Below are 20,531 nucleotides of genomic sequence, written 5' to 3'. Positions count from 1 at the left end.
ATCAAAAATTAATAAGGTACCTCATCACAAAGAGCTTTATTTCAGTGGAGGAAACCAGCAGGTAACAAATCAAGATTATGCAGTGTGATACGTGTATTAACAGAAGTATAAAAAAATTGGAATAGTGCGGAAAAGATAATGACCCTACTGTTGGGAAGTAAGAAGGAATAAAGTTTTATGAAGAATATTGCCTCTGAGCAGGGGATTAATTGTAGTTTATCAAGCAGATTGAAAGGTGGGAAAACATTTCAAATAGAAGGAATAGCTCATGCAAAAATTGTGAAAAAGATAATTATATATGTATGTGTGTGTGTGTGTGTGTGTGTGTGTGTGTGTATAATTAAAACGTAATGACAGGGAGGAATAGGTCAAGGGTGAAAGTTGGAGAAGTAGGAAGAAACCAGATGATAGGGTCAGGTCATTCAAGACTGATGACTTAAAGTGTTGAACTATACCTTGCAGACAGTGGGAAACCACTGAAGGGTTTTTAAGTAGGGAAATTATACACTTGGATTTACACTTGAGGAAAAAGTGTTAAATAGAGGGAAATGCATTAGACAGGATAAATTTGATAAGAACAACTAGAGTGTGGAGGAAAGTAATGGATGACTACTGCAGTGATTCAGACAAACAGTGAAAAAGAGGGTACGTTTTAGTTTTGTTAACTGATTAATCATAAAGTATGAAGGAGAAAAAAAGAATCTAAAATAACTCCCTAGTTTCCAGATTGGGTGATACTGGCAATGATAAAAAATGTAGAAGGCACAGTAGGATTGGATAAAATGATAAATTCCATTTTTAATAGGTTGAATTTGAAATAACTATGAGACATTAAAGTAGAGGTGTCTGTTGGGCAGTTGAAAATATATAACTTGAGGTTGGAGAAAGGTTAGCTATATAGAAAGAGATTTATTTTGATGGTAATTAAAAATATGGGAATAGGAGTGTTTCCATTTCCAGCAGTTAAAAATTAGGTTCCTGCAGCTGAAGCCTCCTACAAAGAACACAACAAAAGCAAGCCAAAATTTTAAAACATCATCTGTTTAAAGGTATTGGAAATCTAGAATTTAAGGGAACTGGGGTTTAAGGCACCAAGATTCCAGAGTTGAAACCAAGAGATGATCCAGGCTTTTAGCATAGCTTTTCCTCCAGGTGCATTTTCTAAATCATACACAGCAGATGAGAGGTTAAGAAGTTAAGACTCCTGCAGGATACTTACAAGATTGTGAAGACAATGATTGGAGCTCATGCTTACCAGAGGATGAGAAGCTCGTTGACACCCAAAACTTTCTGTTGTGATCCTTATGAGCTAAATCCTAACAGTAAAAGTGAGCAAAAACGAGCCATGACTCTCATAGACTGATGCTAAGCTCAGTTACAGATTGTATTAAAGTGAGCTTCCCCAAATCTAACATTCTATCAAAGTAAAAATAAAGCATTCCAAGAAGAAGATAACATTATCCAGATCAAGTTATCACTACAATTTTTCATACACAGTATCTAGAATTCAACCACAGTAAAATAAGAATTGACTGAAATCCAAGAAAAAACACAGGCCCACAATAGATCCAAATAACAGAATTATAGAATCTTAAATGACAAAATTTCATCAGAGAAATTAAAATTATTTTTTAAAATCAAGTGGAAATTAGAAGTAGCACAATAACTGAAATTAAGGTCTAAACATACGAATGGAACAGGAATTAGACATAACTGATAAGAAATCAGTAAGCTGGAAGAAAAAGCAAAAGGGAAAATCAGACTGAAGCATTGATAAAGTGTTGGAAAGTACAGTGTGGAGAATGGACAGGATAAGAGATGACATTGATGAAAAGTTCTAATACCATGTATTTGGAAGTTCAGAAGGAGAGTAGAGATAAGAGAAAATAAGTAATATTTAAAGAGATTATTATATCTCGGAATTTTCAAGTTGATAAAAAAATGACAAATTATAGATTCAAGAAGGTTTACAATCCTAAGCTAAGTAAATACGAAGAAACCTACATCTAAGTACATCATAGTAAAACTGTATAAAGCCAGCCACAAAAAGTCTTAAAAGCAGTCAAGGGAAAAAGATACTTTACCTTGAAAGAAAAACAATAAAAAGAATGGTGGCTGACTTGTTAACAAAAACAATAAAAGCCAAAAGTCTTCAATGCTGAATTAAAATTTTAAGTATTCTTCAGGCAAAAGGGGAATGGCCTCAGAAGGAAACTTGAAGAAGCAGGAAAGTAAGGAAAGAAGTAAAATTTTAAATGGATAAATGTCTGAGTAAATATAAGTAAGTGTGACCATATAAATAATAATGTCTATATGTGCAGTATATTGGGTATATGTATTTACATGCACTATATTGTATATGTGCAGTCAAATTGTAACAATTCTACCTAATAAAAATGAAAAATGAAAAATTCATGTCTAGGCATACTAAGATATATTTAAAAGAGACTGAAGTAGCACAAGGCAGGTGACAAATATAGTTAAAGTGTTCTAAGGTCTTTGCCTTGTCTGTAAAGCAGTAAAGAACTAACTTACAACAACCTTTAATAAATTGAGGGTGCATGTTGTAATCTCTAAGGTAGACACCGAAAGAATAATAAAAGACTGAATATCAACCTAATAGTTTATTAAAATAAAATGTGAAAAATCCAAAAGAAGGCAAGAAAGCAAAGAAACAGAACAGAGGTAAGCAAACTAGTATTAGAGAAAATATTAAAGCAAGAGAAATTGAGATGAAGAGGAATTTTATCAAAGCTGTCGATCTAGCAGGAAGATATAATTCTATATTTGTGAGTAATATTAAAATACATAAAGCAAAAGTTGAAAGAACTAAAATGAATAAGAGATCATCCATGATCATACTGGAAAATTTTTAGCAATTTTTCTCAATTGATGGAACAAGCAGGCAAAAATCAGTAAGAGTATAGAATATTTGAATAAAATGTAACACTACTCATCCACCTGAATGGCAAAAAAATTAAATTTAAAAGAGTGATAATACCAATACATGTACCCAATGTTCATAGCAGCACTATATACAATAGCCAAGACATGGAACCAACCTAAATTTCCATCAACTGATGACTGGATAAAGAAGTTGTGGTCTATTTATACAATGGAATACTACTCTGCCATAAAAAAGAATAAAATAATGCCATTTGCAGCAACATGAATGGACCTAGAGACCATCATTCCAAGTGAAGTAAGCCAGAAAGAGAAAGAAAAATACCATATGATATCACTCCCATGTGGAGTCTTTAAAAAAAAAAGGACACTGTGAACTCATCTACAAAACACTAGCAGACTTGCAGACTTAGTTATTACCAGGGAAAGGGGGTAGGAGGGGATAAATTTGGGAGTTTGAGATTTACAAATGTCAGCTACTATATATAAAAATAGATTTTAAAAAATAAGGACAAATTGTTGACAAATTTGATTTTTTAACAGCAATCACCTTAGAGAACAGTATTGGAAATATATTTCTTTCAAAATAAACTAGAAATTAAAAATGTTTTGAAGCCATTTTTTAAAAACTAAATAAACAAACAAATAAATAACCTACAAGACAAAATGTTTTCAGCCATTAAAAATTAAGTGCCAGCCTCTGAAATTGAACGAAAAAGGAAAATAGATTAATGCTACCCGAACACCAAAAAAAGTTCTAATGTCTGATAATTGTCTCTCCCTACTTAGGGACTTAATCAGATTCATTCAAAAATAGAGGTTTAATCAGAATGACTTTACATTGCAATGGTAACCTGACCTACTCTGACCAAAGGAAAAAAGCGTGATATATTTGTAGAAGAGCAAGTAGTTTGATGGAGATGAACCACGGTGCCTATGGAGAGAAGGTGGGAAATGAGGCTGTATGGGTGGACAAGGGGAGTTAGCACTTGAATGAGAATTTCAGCCAGTCAGTGATGGAGTACTGTGGGAGGAACACAAGAAGTAGAATCATGAGATTTGGGGTTAGTTCCTTGTAGCTGGAACGTGGAGGATGAAACTGAGGTGGCTGTTATACTAAAAGCGGGTTATCTAGGTTAGACAATTACCGCAGTTTTCTAGAGGAGAGCTGGTGCATACCACAGCTAGAATAGTGGGCGATGAAGACCAGGAGGAGAATCCTGAAATGTATATGGAAAATAAAATCAAAAGGATTTGGAGAATGGTTATATTTGCAAGTGGCATCAATGCTGGGGTTTGAGCAGTTAGCTGGTTGGTGATGCTATTAACTGGAAGAGAGGAAAAAGAAACGCTTTATAGGAAAATGATTGATTCAGATTGGATTGTTTTTTTACCTGAGGTGCTTCCTAGAAACATTTACTAGGAAGTTGGAAATATGAGACAAGGAATTCAGTAGAGAATTCTAAGGTGGTAGTTGAGGTTTGGAAGCTATTTATAAAATTGTAGTGCACTCCATATATACAAATGGCATTTCCCATCGAGAAAGCCCAGACCGAGCAATCAAATGTCCACAAGAAACCAGGTGTAAAATGTCACAAAGTAGTGGCCAGATGGTGTCTTAAAGAACCCAGGCCCTATCTAAATGCTCTTAAAATCAGAGTTTAAAAAAAATCACAAAATTAGTGAAATAAACAAAACCCCTCAAAGTTTGTAACTGAACTTGTTTAGTCCGAGGGTCTTTCTAATTGTGATTTCTGACAAGAGTGAAAATAGAAAGGACCCTAGGGAAGAATATCATTTAAGATCAAAACATAAGGCCAAGGAAGGGAGTCCACAAGGAGGACACAAGAGCTGAGAGTCAAATGTTGGGAACTAGAGGGAAAGACAGACGGTGGTGAAAAAGCAAGCACTTTAACCATAATTACTTAAATTAGTTTAATCATTTATTTCTAATCTCTATAATTTACAGTAACACTTAAACATAGTTACTAACACTACCCAACCACGTATGTACTAAATTTGACTAAAAAATCAAATATTCCTATGTTGTTATATATACAATCAATCTTTATTGCTTGTGCTCATTTAGCATACATTTAGGCAACCAACCTTGTTTTAGACCCTGGGTATAAAGACAGACAAGACCCCTACTCTGATGGAGCTGAAGGAGAAGATAAACGATACACACTTTTTTTTTAATGAGCTGGCAAGAGAATTTTAGGAAGTATGGAATTAGAAAGTGCTTTTTAGGAAATAAACCAGATGATGGGCAGAGAGGTGGGGTGGATAGTTGGCGTTATTTTAGATAGGAAATAAATGCTTTTCTAAGGTGACTTTTAGGTTGAAACTAGCAGGAAGAGATGAAGCCAGACATTTTCCAAGTCAGAAGACATGTGCCCCAAGCAGAGGAAATAGAACAAAATCCTGAGAAGAGGCAGGAATTGGCTGGTTTGAGGATGATGTGGCTAGAACTCGCTGATCAAAAAGGAAGGTGATTAAGGGTGAAGCGGGAAAGATAGATGGAGCCAGCTCACTTATCTTTGCCAAAAAGTGCCTTTTTGGCCTTATTAAGTTGTTAGGATTTTATGTAAATATAGAAACAAGATAAGAAGAAGATGAGACGAGCTGAAAGAGGGAAGAAGTTTATAGGAGAGTGAAAAGATCTGAAACAGCTCTATCCCATAGAAATATATATGAGCTATGTGTGTAATTTTATTTATTTTTTTATATTATATATGTATATGTTTTATTGAAGTGTAGTCAGTTTACAATGTTGTGTCAATTTCTGGCGTACAATGCTTCAGTCATACATGAACATACATATATTCATTTTCTTATTCTTTTTCAGTGTGTGTAATTTTAAATGTTCTAGTAGCCACATTAAGAAAGTAAACAGAAACAGGTGAAATTCATTTTAATAATATATTTCATAAACGCAATATGTCAAAAATATATATATATATTTTACATTCTTTTTATCTTATCAAGTCTTCAAATTTTAGTGCGCATTTTACACTTAACACATGTCAATTCAGACTAATTTCAAATGCTTAATTATCACATGTGGTTCAATGGCTGCTGAATCGGACAGTGTGGAACTTGAAGTTTCTGCAGAATTCACAGAAAATGTATTCATCGTTCTCCTTATCCCAGGACTCCTGGTTCCAAAGAGTGAGCGAGTGCTTGGAAAATTACTGCTGTCAAAGGAAAGCTAGGCTTTTCAGGCCAAGGAGGTACAGAAAGTTTCCTGTGAAGGGGCTGAGGGTGTACAGGTGTCTGCTCATTCCCCAGAGAGGATCTCTGAGCCTGTGTGATCCATAAGGACTAACTTAGCCGAAGAGTGGAGAGGGAGCATGTGTTTGATGGGCACATCTCTGCAGAGGCAGCCAGGGAACCAGGTGTGGCCCAGATTGTGATGCTAACAAGCGAGGTCAGAGTGTGATGCCATCACAGGCAGCAAAGGGTTTGTCTATGTCAACTCCCTCCCCCAACATCTCTTTCCCTATCTGTGCGTGTCCTGGGAACCTACAGATTCCAGCAGAGCTTCGAGGCCTCCACCGCGCAGGTATCTGTGCGGGGGTCCTCACGCACGGTCGCCCCAGAAGCTGCGCTCTTGGCCACAACTGCGGCGTTGGAACCCCGCGAGGGGCGATGAGGGACACCACCGAGGCAGCAGGACCCACCCAGCAAGTGCTGCTGCAAGGACTTCCGGAGCAGAAAGGCCCGGAACTAAGGGCGCCACCTGTGAGATCACGCCCCTCTGGCCCTGTGATAAAGAGGATGTAGGGGCCCACGGTCGGTGTGGACCACGCTGAAGGCAGGCATTCCCAACGCTAGTTCTTGAGTTTCAATTGTCTACCAGTTTCTCTTATCTGCTCCCCAGTATAGCCCTACAGGATTTTTGCAGCTGAGGAAACACCCTTTGAAAGAATAAATGATATGGGTAAGGACAAGATTTGAACTCAAATTTGACTTTTTCCTCTATACCTTTCTACGTTTTCTCAGTTTCAAGCATCAACAGGGCAATTTAGAGAACTCAGACCTTAAGAGTTCATGTCAATGGAAGGAAAAGTTTATTAGTGAAGAGTTTAAAGACAAAGTCTTAGATTTCAGACATGGCTATAGATAAGAGGTTGAAAGGGAAAAAAAAATAGTTATCAGGCATTGGAGATTCAGGAGAATAGATTATTAGAGTACACTGCCATGTGAGTAAAGTTAGATGACAAGGTGATTTTTTAAAAAGAAGACTTTTTGGTTGCAAGAAACAAAAATTATCTCTTACTAGTTTTAGCAAAATGAAGACGTATTTGTTGTGAACAGATATGTTTACATAATGTAAGGACAAGAAGTTAGCCAGGTTTCCAAAAGAAATTGGAACTAGAAAATTGACACCCATCAGAAAGTCAGCAAGCTCTGCTACTTTCCATCTCTCCTTTTCTCTGGATGTCCTCCCTATTTTTCTCACTCTCAAAACTCGCTTTCTCTACAACTCTTGTCCATTGGGGCAGAGCATGGTAATGCCAGTGCTCCTAAGGCCTTGCGTCTCCCCATCAAGGCATCAGTCCAAACAACCTGGAGACGAGAATATTATGAACCCACCTTGAGTTAGATGTTCACCTTTGGCCCAGCTAGCTGGGATTAAGGAAAAATCCTCATGGATATTAAATATGGAGTCTAGGGATGACTGATATGAGTTATACAGAAATCCCAAAGGTTATCCACACTTTTAATGATAGCTATCTGTGAGCTTTAACTGTCTTATCTACTGAATAACTTTCCTACATTTTCATAGGTCCCTGACTTTGACACCCAACTTTAAAAAGTAGACAGTATAGCACTTTATAGCATCCTGTGCAGTTGATGTAGGCATATGACACAGGTTCTGCCAGCCAGGTGCCCCTGCACCAGACTTCAGTTGGAAAGAAACAACATGGAGTAAGAGAATAAATCATAGACATAATCCAATTTTTCTGACCCTGTAAATGTGGGAATATGGGTGATTTCTAGAGGGACGGATGGATGGGGCAACCATTATATACTATTCACTACAATGCAGTTTAAGGTTGGCAAACAAAACTATTTGAGAACTAATTATTGGATTTTTCAAGATAGTAATATTGATGGTTTGATGAAAAATATCTCTCAAAGGACTATGAAACAGTGAAGAATTAGCAGCTCTAGAATTAGATTTCCCTCAATTTTAAGTATCTTACCCAAGAATATGATTAATATTGATTTGTCTCCATATTTTCCTATAGAAAAGAAACACTTATCTTCTCATTTTCTATTGTATCCTAGTGAAAAATGCCACAAAATCGTCTGTGGATAAGAGAGGAAACAAGAGTGTTGGGGGTAAGAACTAAATGCTACTTGAGCGAATAAATAACTATGGTGTTGCAATTTCTAAATATAAAAAGAAGACTTTAACCACCTCTATTAGGAACTCCCCAAATGAAAGGTAATGAAAGTGTCCTGAAATGGTTCTGTAAAAATATCTGCATTTCCCACATGCCACCTGAACATATATATCAACTATATGTCAGGCTAAATTTAAAGCCAAAATTATGAATCTATCAACTACAATTAAATAACACAAAACCACTATAACCTAGTCATACACCCATAAAATATACTCTGAGTCTGGAAATGTATATAAAATTCCTTTTTGGCATCTATATATTATTTCAAGCTGAGCTGATGATAACATGGTCCCAAATGAGAAGGTCGGATTGTGGGAACTATGTTCAGGAGAAGCTGCAGACCATAGAGCTTTGTGGCAAACATCATAATGGCACTATGTTCTTGACATCATCCCCCTACTCTAACCAAACACCATAGGAAAAACTATGGCCCCCACCTCCATAAACAAAGGCCATGTGGGAACCTGGACTTCCACCATCACCTGGCTATGACAAGGCATCCCTCCCCTTCCCCAGGGTTGTACCAGAGGCAGCTAAGTGGGAGGCTGAGACTTTCATCATCTCTCAGCAGAATGAGCACCCTACGCCAGCCTCCCCAGTGTCAGTATACGACACACGGGGGACCAATAAAGTGGTGACCCTACCCCAACCAGCCACAGTGGTGTCACCTAGTGGGAAACCCTAAGGTGACCCTCTCCCCACCCAACCTGCCAATGTCAATGGTGGCTGAGTAGGGAATGGATGGATACTGGGATGGTGGCACAACAACATAGGTGTACTTAATGCCCCTGAACTTAAAAATGATTTTGATGGTAAATTTTATGTTATGTGTATTTTAGTACAATTAAAAATATATTACTTAAATCTTCTTTTTCAGCAAATCTTCTCTGATACTGTGCAGGAAAGGGCATAGGGGCACAGCCTTGTTACTACTGGGTGGGGGTTAGATTCCCTATTATGCTAATTGACCAGCTATTTATCTTCTTTGGTGAGATGTCTCTTCAGATCTTCTGCTTATTTTTCAATTGGGTTGTTTCTGTTCTTATTGTTGAGTTTTCAGTATTCTTTATATATTCTGGATAATAGTCCTTTTACAGATATGTCTTTTGCAAATACTTACTCCCATTCGTGGCTTGTCTTTTCATTCTCTTGACATTGTCTTTTATAGAGCAGAAGTTTTTAATTTTAATAAAGTCCAGCTTATTTATCAATTATTTCTTTCATGGACCATACCTTTGGTGTTGTAGCTAAAAAGTCATCACCATACCTAATTCATCTAGGTTTTCACCTTTGTTATCTTCTACAAGTTGTATAATTGGATGTTTTACATTAAGCCTGTGATCTCATTTGAGTTAATTTTTATGAAGGGTATAAGTTCTATGTCTAGATTCATTTTTTTTTTTTTTGCATGTGTATGTCATTAGCTCCAGCACCATTTGTTGAAAAGACTAACTTTGCTCCATTGAGTCGTCTTTGCTCCTTTGTGAAAGATCTGTTGACTGTATTTGTGTGGGTCTATTTCTGGGCTCTCTATATTCTGTTCCATTGATTTATTGCCTACTTTTTCCAAAATCACACTGTCTTTATTACTACAGTTTCATACTAAGTCTTAAAGTCAAGCCCTCTGAATTTATTCTACTTCAATATTGTGTTGGGGATTCTGTGTTATTATCCTCTCCATGTAAACTTTAGAATCAGTTTGTTGACAGCCACAAAATAACTTGCTGGGATTTTTATTGGAATTGCCTTGAATCTATAGATCAAGTTGGGAAGAACTGACATCTTGACAGTATTGAACCCATGAAGATAAGACTATCTCTCAATTTACTTAGCTCTCCTTTGATTTGTCAGAGTTTTGTAGATTTTGTTAGATTTATACCTAAGTATTACATTTGTTTAAGTGCTAATGGAAATGGTATTGTGTTTTTAATTTCAAATTCCACTTGTTCATTGCCAGTGTATAGGAAAGAAACTGCCTTTTTATATTAACTTTGTATCCTGCAATCTTGCTATAATCACTTATTAGTCCCAGGAGTTTTTCTGTCAATTTTTTGGATTTTCTTTTTCTTATTGTATTTGCTAAAACTTCCAGTATGATGTTGGATAGAGTGGTGAGAGGGGACACCCTTGCCTTTTACCTGATCTTAGTTGAAAGCTTTGAATATCCTCCACCCAACAGCAGAATACACATTCTTTTCATGTGCTCATAGAACATTAACCAAATAGACAGTATCCTGGGCCATAAAACAAACCTCAAGTCGTAGAGTGTGTTCTCTGACCAAAATAAATCAAACTAGAAATCAATTAGAGAAAGATAATTTAATAAAAACTCTAAACATTTGAAAACTAACATACTTCTAAATAATTAATGGATCAAAGAGGAAGTTTTTTTTAAAAAAATCAATGAAATGATACTGAAAATACAGCATATCAAAATTTATAGCACTGAATATTTACATTTGAAAACAAGAAAACTGTCAAGTATTCTAAACTCCCACCTAGAAAAACTAGAAAAAGAAGAGCAAAAAACTCAAAGCAAGCAGGAGTCAATAATAAAGATAAGAGTAGGACCTCTCTGTACTATTTTTGCAAATTCCTGTAAATATATAATTATTTAAAATAAAAATTTTTTTAAATCCTGCACTCTTCTAAACTCATACTTTAGAGAAAGTCAGTGTATTCCAAGTGCAGCAAGGAGCTAAAACTACACCATTGGAGTAGTGGAGAAAGTCCTATCTACTCCAGTGTTGCCTCCTCTCTGCCATAGCCCGTTGAAAGTGCCACTAAATATATAGTTTTGTGTTGCCTAGAGGTCAGGGTACTCTCCAAGTGAGAGAAGTATCCCACCAACTAGCCACTTCTTGGCTCTCCTGATAATTACATACCAGAACAGAAGCCTATTGCAAACTTCAAGTTGAAGTTATCCTATTTAAGAGCACCTGTGAGAAAAAGGATGTCAGTGTCCCCAGACATCATGGAAATATGAGTTGCAGTAAGGCAAGAGATTCTAGGCTCTGAACTCCAATATAACTCCTTCAGTTTTTTCAAGCTTAACTCCTATGTTTGGGGGATGAACAGGAGCAGGGAGGAGTGGCTTATTCAGCTGTGGTAGGAGATACACCCGAGAAACATCTATCTGAAAACCAACTGAAAGGTCCTACAGCGAGATGTTAGGGAGCTCTAAACAGCAAGCTGTAGAATTATCCTTCTCCTTTGGCTCAGGAACTATCATGGTTGGCCTGGCTTCAGTGGGCAGAAATTATCTACAATCCCTAAATGGTCCCTAGGAAAAGCTATAGAAAACCAGGTAACCCAAGAGTTCAGTATCTTTCTTTAACTCTTGTTTATAAAGGGCCCAGAACTTTGATAAAAGTCATAGTTAGGGGCGGGCAGGGGGGTGGGGAGACCAAAAGGAATCAAAGTCCAAATCCCAGTTTGGGGAAGATGAGAGAAAGGCGAGTACAGCCAGAAGTCCCAAGTCTAGTAGCCTGTGAAACATAAGAGCTGTACCTGCAGGTAAGGACTGTTGACCGCATAAGGAGTCATGAGTATGGACGAAGATCAGTTCTTTCAGGGCTCCAAGGCTCATGCCTTATGACCACTTGAACCAAGTAGATAAACAGACTCTCTGATAAACCTTTATTGGACATGTAAACAGTCATTGTATCTGAAATAATAACAAACCCTTCTCATATGAGTTAAATGTTGAAAATCCTGAAAAAAATAAAAATAATTTTAAAAAATTAAAAAGAAAATCCTGAAATTCTATTAGATTGTCACCTTCCCTCTCCACTTCGGCTTTTTCTTGATGTGTGTTCCTTTCAAAGGTTGGACTGGAAGAGTAGTAAGTAATTAATGGTGTTCTTTTCTCCCAGGCTATACAGGTAATGAATGGTCTGCTTCTTCACTCCCTGGGACTGCTCTGGGTGTATCTGTTAGTCACACAAATTTCAGCATTTGGAAAATCGTATGTTCCCGTTGCAGTAATAACAAGATATCCATTTTGGTCAGCTTTTATTGTGAGTAAATAATTTACTTCTTGATTGTTATTAATTAGTTTATTTATTACATGTAATGACTGTTTCTGAGCCCAGTAGCATGCCAGAGATAGAACACCAAAAATGCACCATCCCTGTTTTCAAGGAACTCATTCTTATATCTAGTTAAAAAGGCATGTATCAATATGGAAAAAACTTAAATTCTTAGAGGGAGGATATAGCTCAAGTGGTAGAGCACATGCTTAGCATGCACAAGGTCCTGGGTTCAATCCCCAGTACCTCCTCTAAAAATAAATAAATAAATAAGAGAAAATGAAAAATGAAACAAAAAATTTTTAAAGACTTAGATTCTTGCCAGTAATATTCTTCTATAATGAGAGTGTATTTTGTTAAAGATCCACTTTTTATTCTTACTCCCTTTGATATGGGAAACAATGGTAAGATGCACAAGGGGCATTTTGGGAAAACAGAAAACGGTGGTGACTGTCCCACTACCCATAGGGCATTTATTTTTCCAATGGAGCAAGCAAAATGAGAGAACTGTCATGGAAATGCTGGAATATATAGAACTCGCACAGGGACAGAAAGTTAAAATCTTTTTATAGTATTGGTCCAAGAAACATTTGGTAGAATTGAACAGAGATTTCTAAAGTAAATTTTATTATGTCTGACAGTATGGTGAGTGATATGCCATTGTCCCCACAAAATCCTGAGTGAAACTCAATAATAATAATAATAATAATAATAATAATAATAATAATAATAATAATAATACATTTGACATTGAGTCATTCAACTAGTACTTACTGAGTACCCATTATGTGCCAGGTACCTGTCCTAGGTGCATGAAATATATCAGTAAACAAAACAAAGACCCAACCCTTATGGAGCTTTATTCCAGGAGGGTGTAGTATGTTAGAAGATGATGAAGCTATGGAAGTGAAAAAGAAAAAGTTGGGTAGGGTAAGACAGAATGGAATTTCTGGGAATATCAATGGGATATGGGTTATTTTTAATTGAATGGTTTAGGTAGGCTTCATTGAAAAAGTTACTGCTGGTAATCTGTTATTATGTTATGTAACTAACCACCACAAAACCCAGTGGCGTACATCTATGAGTGTTTATTTCTTACTCATGCGTAATTTAGATTTCCAATGTACCTGGAATTTATTTTTGTTTATGATATGCATTAGGGGTCAAATTTTATGTTTTCAAAATATGGATTTTTCAAAAGTGTCATTTATTGGAAAGAAGATTCTCCTGCTTCTATGAATCGAGTGTAGTTAGGGTTGAATCCACTTCTGAACCTATTTTTTTATAATTGTGCTGGTATTACAGTGTTTTAACTACTGTGTCTTTAAGTAAGTTTTAATATCAGTATGCTGCATCTTACAGTCTCGTTCTTCTTCTAGATTATCTTGGCCATCCTCGCATCACTTTATCATATAAATTTTGGAATCAGTTTTACACACACACACACCAAATAAACCTGAAAGGGTCTTGATTGGTATTTCATGGGATGATATTTTTTTATGGTCTCTATCGTCTGGGAATTAGTTGAAGATGAACTCTGACAAAGTGAATCAGAACACACGGAATCTACTGAAAGTGCTTTTCATACATCTGACTTCATTTCTAAAATGGATTATGTTGTTTAATTGTATTTTCATTCATTCAGTAAAGAACTCCATTGGACAGCCACTATTTGTAAGAACTGCTATAGGGACTTGACTAAAACAATGAACAAGACATATAGTAAGTCCAGGGGAGATTAAAAAATGCATCTACTTTCATAGACCTCACTTTCTTAGTTGAGGAGACAGAGTTAACAAGCAAGCCAGTATTTTAATTATAAGATGATATTTTTCCTGTTATTTCATTCCAGAATTCTCTTACTTTTTAATTTATTATGTGTTATCATAATGACTAGGTATTAATAAATGTTGTTTTTGTTTCCAGTATATCCTCTCAGGGGTCAGTACAATATTCTTAGAGAAGAGGCGTACAAGGTTCTTGGTAAGTCAGAATGTCTGTAGTAACTCTAGAGATAAGTTTTATTTGCCAAACGAAGGAGAGTCCATAAGAAGGTGGCATTATCTCTGAGTCCCTAAAGCTTATCCAAATTCTAGGAGAATACATTTTTAAAACAAGAAATTTAAGTTTCTACTGAATTGGTATCAAAAGAAAAAGGGTACACTCCAGTTACTGAAATCTTTGTTATATTTAATTGGCCATAAAAATAATTCAGGATGTATGAAGTTAATCATGGAGTTAAATTTCTAGATGATAAATTACTTAATGCAAATTAAAATATTGGTTATGCGATGTAGATTTGGTTGTCTTTAAATGCCCCAGTATCTGTTATTACCTCCTTTTTTCTTCCTTCACATTTCTGGGAACTTTTGATTGTATGATGGACAATGTGTATGAGATATTGTAAAGAGTCTGGATTATGTTGATTTCTTTTAGAGAGTATGGGGTGTTATGTCGACAGGTAGTGAAATGAAAAGATAAGAAATTAGAGTAATTAGGAATACTGTGAAGGTATTGACTTCTGGGATGGTGGCATAGGCAACTCCCTGAGGTCATTCTTCCACAAGAACAAGGAAAACACCAGCAAAACAAGTAAGATTAATGGTTTTGTAGCACTGGAAATTAACCAGAGTCAAAGTGAAAACAAAATTGTCTATCCAGGAGATACTATTGAATCTCAGAAAAAGCAGAGAGATCTGTAATGTTGTAACCTGGAGTGATTTCCATTCCCACTCAATCCCCAGTTCATTGGCGTGGTAGCCATGAAAAGGATGGTCCTGCAGCCACCTGGGAGGATTGAAACATTACAGAATAGGTTAACATAAGGAAATAGAATTAAATTAAAATCAATCATAACATGTCCAAGAAATTATCCAAATATTTGGAAGTTATACAACACTTTTAATGAATAACCAACCCATGGCTAAAAAGAAATCACAAGATAAATTAGAAAATATTCTGAAATGAATGATAACATTACATATCAATATTTTTGAGACACAATTAAAGCAATGCCTGAGGGACGATTACAGCTTTAAAAGTATATTTTTAAAAAGATGAAAGGTTTTAAGTCTAATTGTTTAAATTTCCAACTTAAAAAGCTAAAAAAGAAAGAGCATATTTAACACAAGGTAAATAGAGGGTAATAAATAATAAAGATAGGAATAGATGTCAGTAAAACAGACAGTAAGAAAAACTTGTTCTTTGAAAGTAGAAATAAAATTGATAAACCCCTGGGAAGACCGATCAAGAAAAAAATAAGAAAAAACACAAACTAACCAGTATCAGGAATGCAAGAAGAAATATCACTACAGATACTGGAGACAGGGAAGAAGAAACAAGGAAATGCTGTGAACAGCATTATGCCATAATAGTGCCTACTTTGAGGCACTTTCCCCAGATCAGAGTAGAAATATTTTTTCAAATAAATATTTTATAATTTTAAAAATAAAAATGTATATATCATTGATCAACATATCAACGTATGACAGAGCATGAATACTTCAACTGATGCTTATCACTCCTTTTATTTCACCTTTAGTGAACGACTCTGTTAGGTCCTAATCAAATAATTACGTACTTTGGGTAAAAGTAGTGGATTATTCTTGAACCACCATGTTAACTAGTAATAAATGGAGAATTATAACAATGAAACTGTAACATTTTAAAATTTCAGTTTGTAAAATATGTGTGCTATTTATTGACAGCTATGAGGTTCTTCAAATATAAAAATGACATTATTAGATCACTTTGGGCTCACGGTAGTAGAAGGAACACTTACTTAAGAGTGATGTATCTGGGTTTCAGTTCTGGGTTTGTGATTTGATATGCTGTCAGATTTTTATCAAATGATTTAAACTTTCTGTACTTCCAAATATTTGGTTGAAAAATAAACATTTTACGATCCGCCCCCCTCCCCGGAAAAAACCAGCAATGTTATGCCAATAAATTGTGGAAAACACAACTTACCAAAACAGAAAAAGATGAAATAGAAAACTGAATATCCCTGTATCTGTCTGTTAAAGGAATATTAATCATTAAAAATCCTTCCATGAAGAAAACTCCAGGCACACATGATTTAAATGGTAAATTTATCAAGGATTTGATGAACAAATAATATCATCTGGTTCACAAAATATTTCAGAAAACATAGGAGAAAGAACATTCTCTACTGATTTTTTTGGAGTCCAGCCTAACCCTGTCACCAAAATTCGGCAAGGACTTCCAAAGAAAAGAAAAATAAAATACCGGTATCCATCATGAATGCTGATGCCAAAATGCTTAAAATATTATCAATCATATTTGTTAATATATTTTAAAAATCATAATGAAGTAGAATATATTGCAGGAATGCAAGCTTGGTCCAACATTAAAAAATTAATCAGTGTAATTCAACATCTTAGGGTAATTAAAGATAAAGAAAACACACTTGATTTTTTAAAATTCTTACCAAACTACTCATGAAAGGGAACTCCCTAAACCTGCTAAAGGGTACCTACAAAAAAAAAACTATAATTAATATGATACTTAATGGTGAAAGACTGAATGTTTCCTCTAAGATCAGAAACATTGCACCATCATTTTACCATATTTATTTAATATTGTACATGAGTTCTTGTTCAGTGTAGTAGGTCAAGAAGCTACTGAAGGCATAATGTTTGAAAAGTTAGAAGTAATACTTGTTTTATTCACAGACATCCTAAAACATCCAGAGTAGTCTACAAAAAAAAAAAAAAAACTTCAACTAATAAGAATTTATTGATATTTGCAGAATATAGGTTTACTATGGAGATGAAAATTTTAAAACTACCAATTACAATTGCACACACACACACACACACACACAAACACTTCGAAAATATTTCCCCTAAATACTAGTGAAATAGTCAAGACTTCTACATAGAAAACTATAAAACATTGCAGAGAAAAACTGAATAGTATCTCAATAAATAGGTATGTTCACTGATGGAAAGACAAACATTTTTAAGATGTCAGTCTTTCCTCAAATCATTTTATAGACTCGATTCAACCTCAGTAAAAATCCTAAAAGGATTTTTTTCTAGGTAGTGGTAAGTTGATTTCAAAATCTGTATGAAAATAGTCAAAAAGAAAAGAGTATAGGATTAACATTACTTAAATTTCAAGGCTTACTATACCACAGTCAAGACAAGACACACACACATGTATTTAATTCTGTGTATATGTGTGTATATATGTCTTGTGACACATACTTGGTCAATTCATTTTTGACAGAGGCACCAATGTAATTCAGTAGGGAATGAATGGTCATTTGGAGAAATGGCACTGGAGCAACTGAATGTATTTATGGACTATGCATTCCATATATTGTCTTCTACCTCATACCACACAAATTAGTTTGAAATGGATCATAAATCTAACCATTAAACTAAAATTGTAAAATTTGTGAAAGTAATAGAAAAAATTCTCTGTGACCTGGGGATAAGTGAAGTCTTCTTAGAAAGGACATGAAAAGCATAACTCATGAAAGAAAAAAGGCTGATAAACTGAATATCAAAATTAAAACCTTCTGCTTTTTAAAAGAAATTATCAAAAAAAATTAAAGACAAGCCACAGACTGGGAGAAAATATATAAAACTCATGTATCTGATAAAGGACTTGCACCCAAAATATGTAAAACAATTAGCTCAATATTGAGCTTATAGCTCAATATCAAGAAGATAAACAACCCAATTAAAATGGCCAAAGGTTTGAGCAGATTCTTCACAAAGAAAATCTATGCATGATAAATAAACAAAAGAAAAGTTGCTCAACATCATTGGTAATTAAGGAAATACAAGTGAAAACTGCAGGAGATAATCCCTTCCTCCCCACCAGAGTGACAAAGATGAAAAAGCCTGTCCACATCACAAATTGACAAGTCTGCAGAACAACTAGGCCCTTCCTGTTGCTGTTGGAAGTGTAATATTACACAATCAACTTGTAAAAATATACACCTTACGATGTGAACCAACAATCCATTCCTAGGTAATTATCGCAGAATGAAAACATGTCAAAAACTTGCACACAAATGTTTACAGCAGTTTCATTCATAATAGCCAAAACCTGAAATTGGACTAGAGTTGGGAAGACCTTATCTGAAATATTTTAGTAGTTTTAAAAAAAGCCTAGAACTTTTTAATGAAGGTTAATAGTTAATAATTTTCAGCAGATGTAATAAAACTATTTCTTAACTATTATTTATACATTCTGTATTTAAATGTTGCTAAAATGAAAAAACTTTGTAGTAGATGGCAGGGTCATAGGGAGTAGCTGATCCCATGCCTCACACCTCTTTATCACCATATCTGGCTTTCACATAGGGCCTCTTCATGCTCTACTTTATTTCTTAACTGCCTTATTGAGGTATAACTGATGTACAGTAAACAACAAACTACACATATTTAAAGTATAGAGTTTGATAAATCATTATACAATTAAGTGGCTATAACCATCATCCCCAAAATTTTCTTTCTGTCCTTTGTAATCCCCTCTTCCAAACCCTCTGCACACTTCCTCCTCTCCAGGCAACCACTTACCTGCTTCTTGTCACTATAGATTAGTTTTCATTTTCTAGAATTTTACATAAAAATAATCACATATTTTCAAGAGTTTTATATAAATGTAATCATACGGTATGTACTTTCTGGTCTGGCTGCTTTTATTAAGCATGATTATTTTGAAATTCATCCATGAGTACCAATAATTAATTCCTGCTTATTTCTAAGTCATATTCCATTGTATGGCTATATCACAATTTCTTTATCCATTCACCTGTTGATGAAATTTGCACTGTTTGCAGTTTTGAGCTCTTACCAATTAAGCTACTATGAGCGTTCACAAACAAGCCTTTGTATAGACATATGCTTTCATTTCTCTTGGGTAAATATTTGAATCATATAGTATATGTGTATTTTAACTTTCTAAGGAATTACCAAACTGTTTTCAAACGCAGTTGAACCATATTACTTTCCCACAGTATGACTGTTCCAGTTCCTCCACGCCTTAACTCTCTTCTGACAGTGCACTCCAACACCAGCCCAGCCTAGAACAGGAACCAGCACAAGTGCTCTGCTTGTCTTATTCAGACTAGCCTTTGCCAAAAGAGATAAAAGGGGGAAAAAAAACAAATAAAAATAAATTTTAAATAAATTTTAAAATGTTTTTAATTTAAAAAATTTTAAAAGGAAAAATATTTTAACAGACTTTATTTTTTTAGAGCAGTTTCAGGTTTACAGCAGAACTGAACAGAGTTCACACAAAGCCCTCCCCACCCACACATACATACTCCCCTACCCTCAACCTTCCTCATCAGTGTGGCATATTTGGTACAATCGATGAACCAATATGGGCACGTTGTTATCAACCAAAGTCTCTAGTTTACATTAGGGCTCACTCTTGATGTAGTACATTCTATGGGTTTTGACAAATGCATAATGACATGTAGCCACCACTATAGTATCATACAGAATAATTTCACTGCCCTAAAAATCCCTTGTGCTCCATCTGTTCATTCCTCCCTTCCTCTCCCCGAACCCCTGGAAACCACGATCTTTTTATTGTTTCTGTAGCTGTGCCTTTTCCAGAATCTCATTTGGTTGGAATCGTACAGTCTGTAGCCTTTTCAGACTGGCTTCTTTCATTTAGTAATATGTCTTTTAAGTTTCTTCTGTGTCTTTCATGGCTTGATAGATCATTTTTTTTACTTCACATGTATTTTTTAATTTACATATATGTACTGTTCATTGTTTCTAAGAACATTTAGAGCTTCAGCTTTCTAAACTTACATAGTCATCAAAGGAATAAAGCCAACCACAAAATGAGAATTAACTAAAAAAGATACATACACCTCGCTATTAACAGCAACATTATTTATAATTGCCAAGATGTGGAAGCATCCCAAGTGCACATCAATAGTTGCATAGATAATGGAGATGAGGCATATATATATGTAATGGAATACAACTCACCCACAAAAAAGGATACTTTGCCACTTGCAGCCCCTCATCCACTTTTTTCACTTAAAAATTTTAAAAAACAAAAATATTTAAAAAGAAAAAAACAAAAAAAAATTTTAAAAATTAGGGAAGAAAACAGGCTAGCCTTTGCTAGTAATCCCCATGCTGCATAGAAGACACCTGCTTCTAGTAGCCACATA

This window comes from Camelus bactrianus, chromosome 10 (genome assembly GCF_048773025.1).
Source record: "Camelus bactrianus isolate YW-2024 breed Bactrian camel chromosome 10, ASM4877302v1, whole genome shotgun sequence".
Taxonomy (NCBI): Eukaryota; Metazoa; Chordata; class Mammalia; order Artiodactyla; family Camelidae; genus Camelus; species Camelus bactrianus.
The sequence above is the reverse complement of the archived record's forward strand: the minus strand, read 5'-3'. Positions refer to the sequence as shown.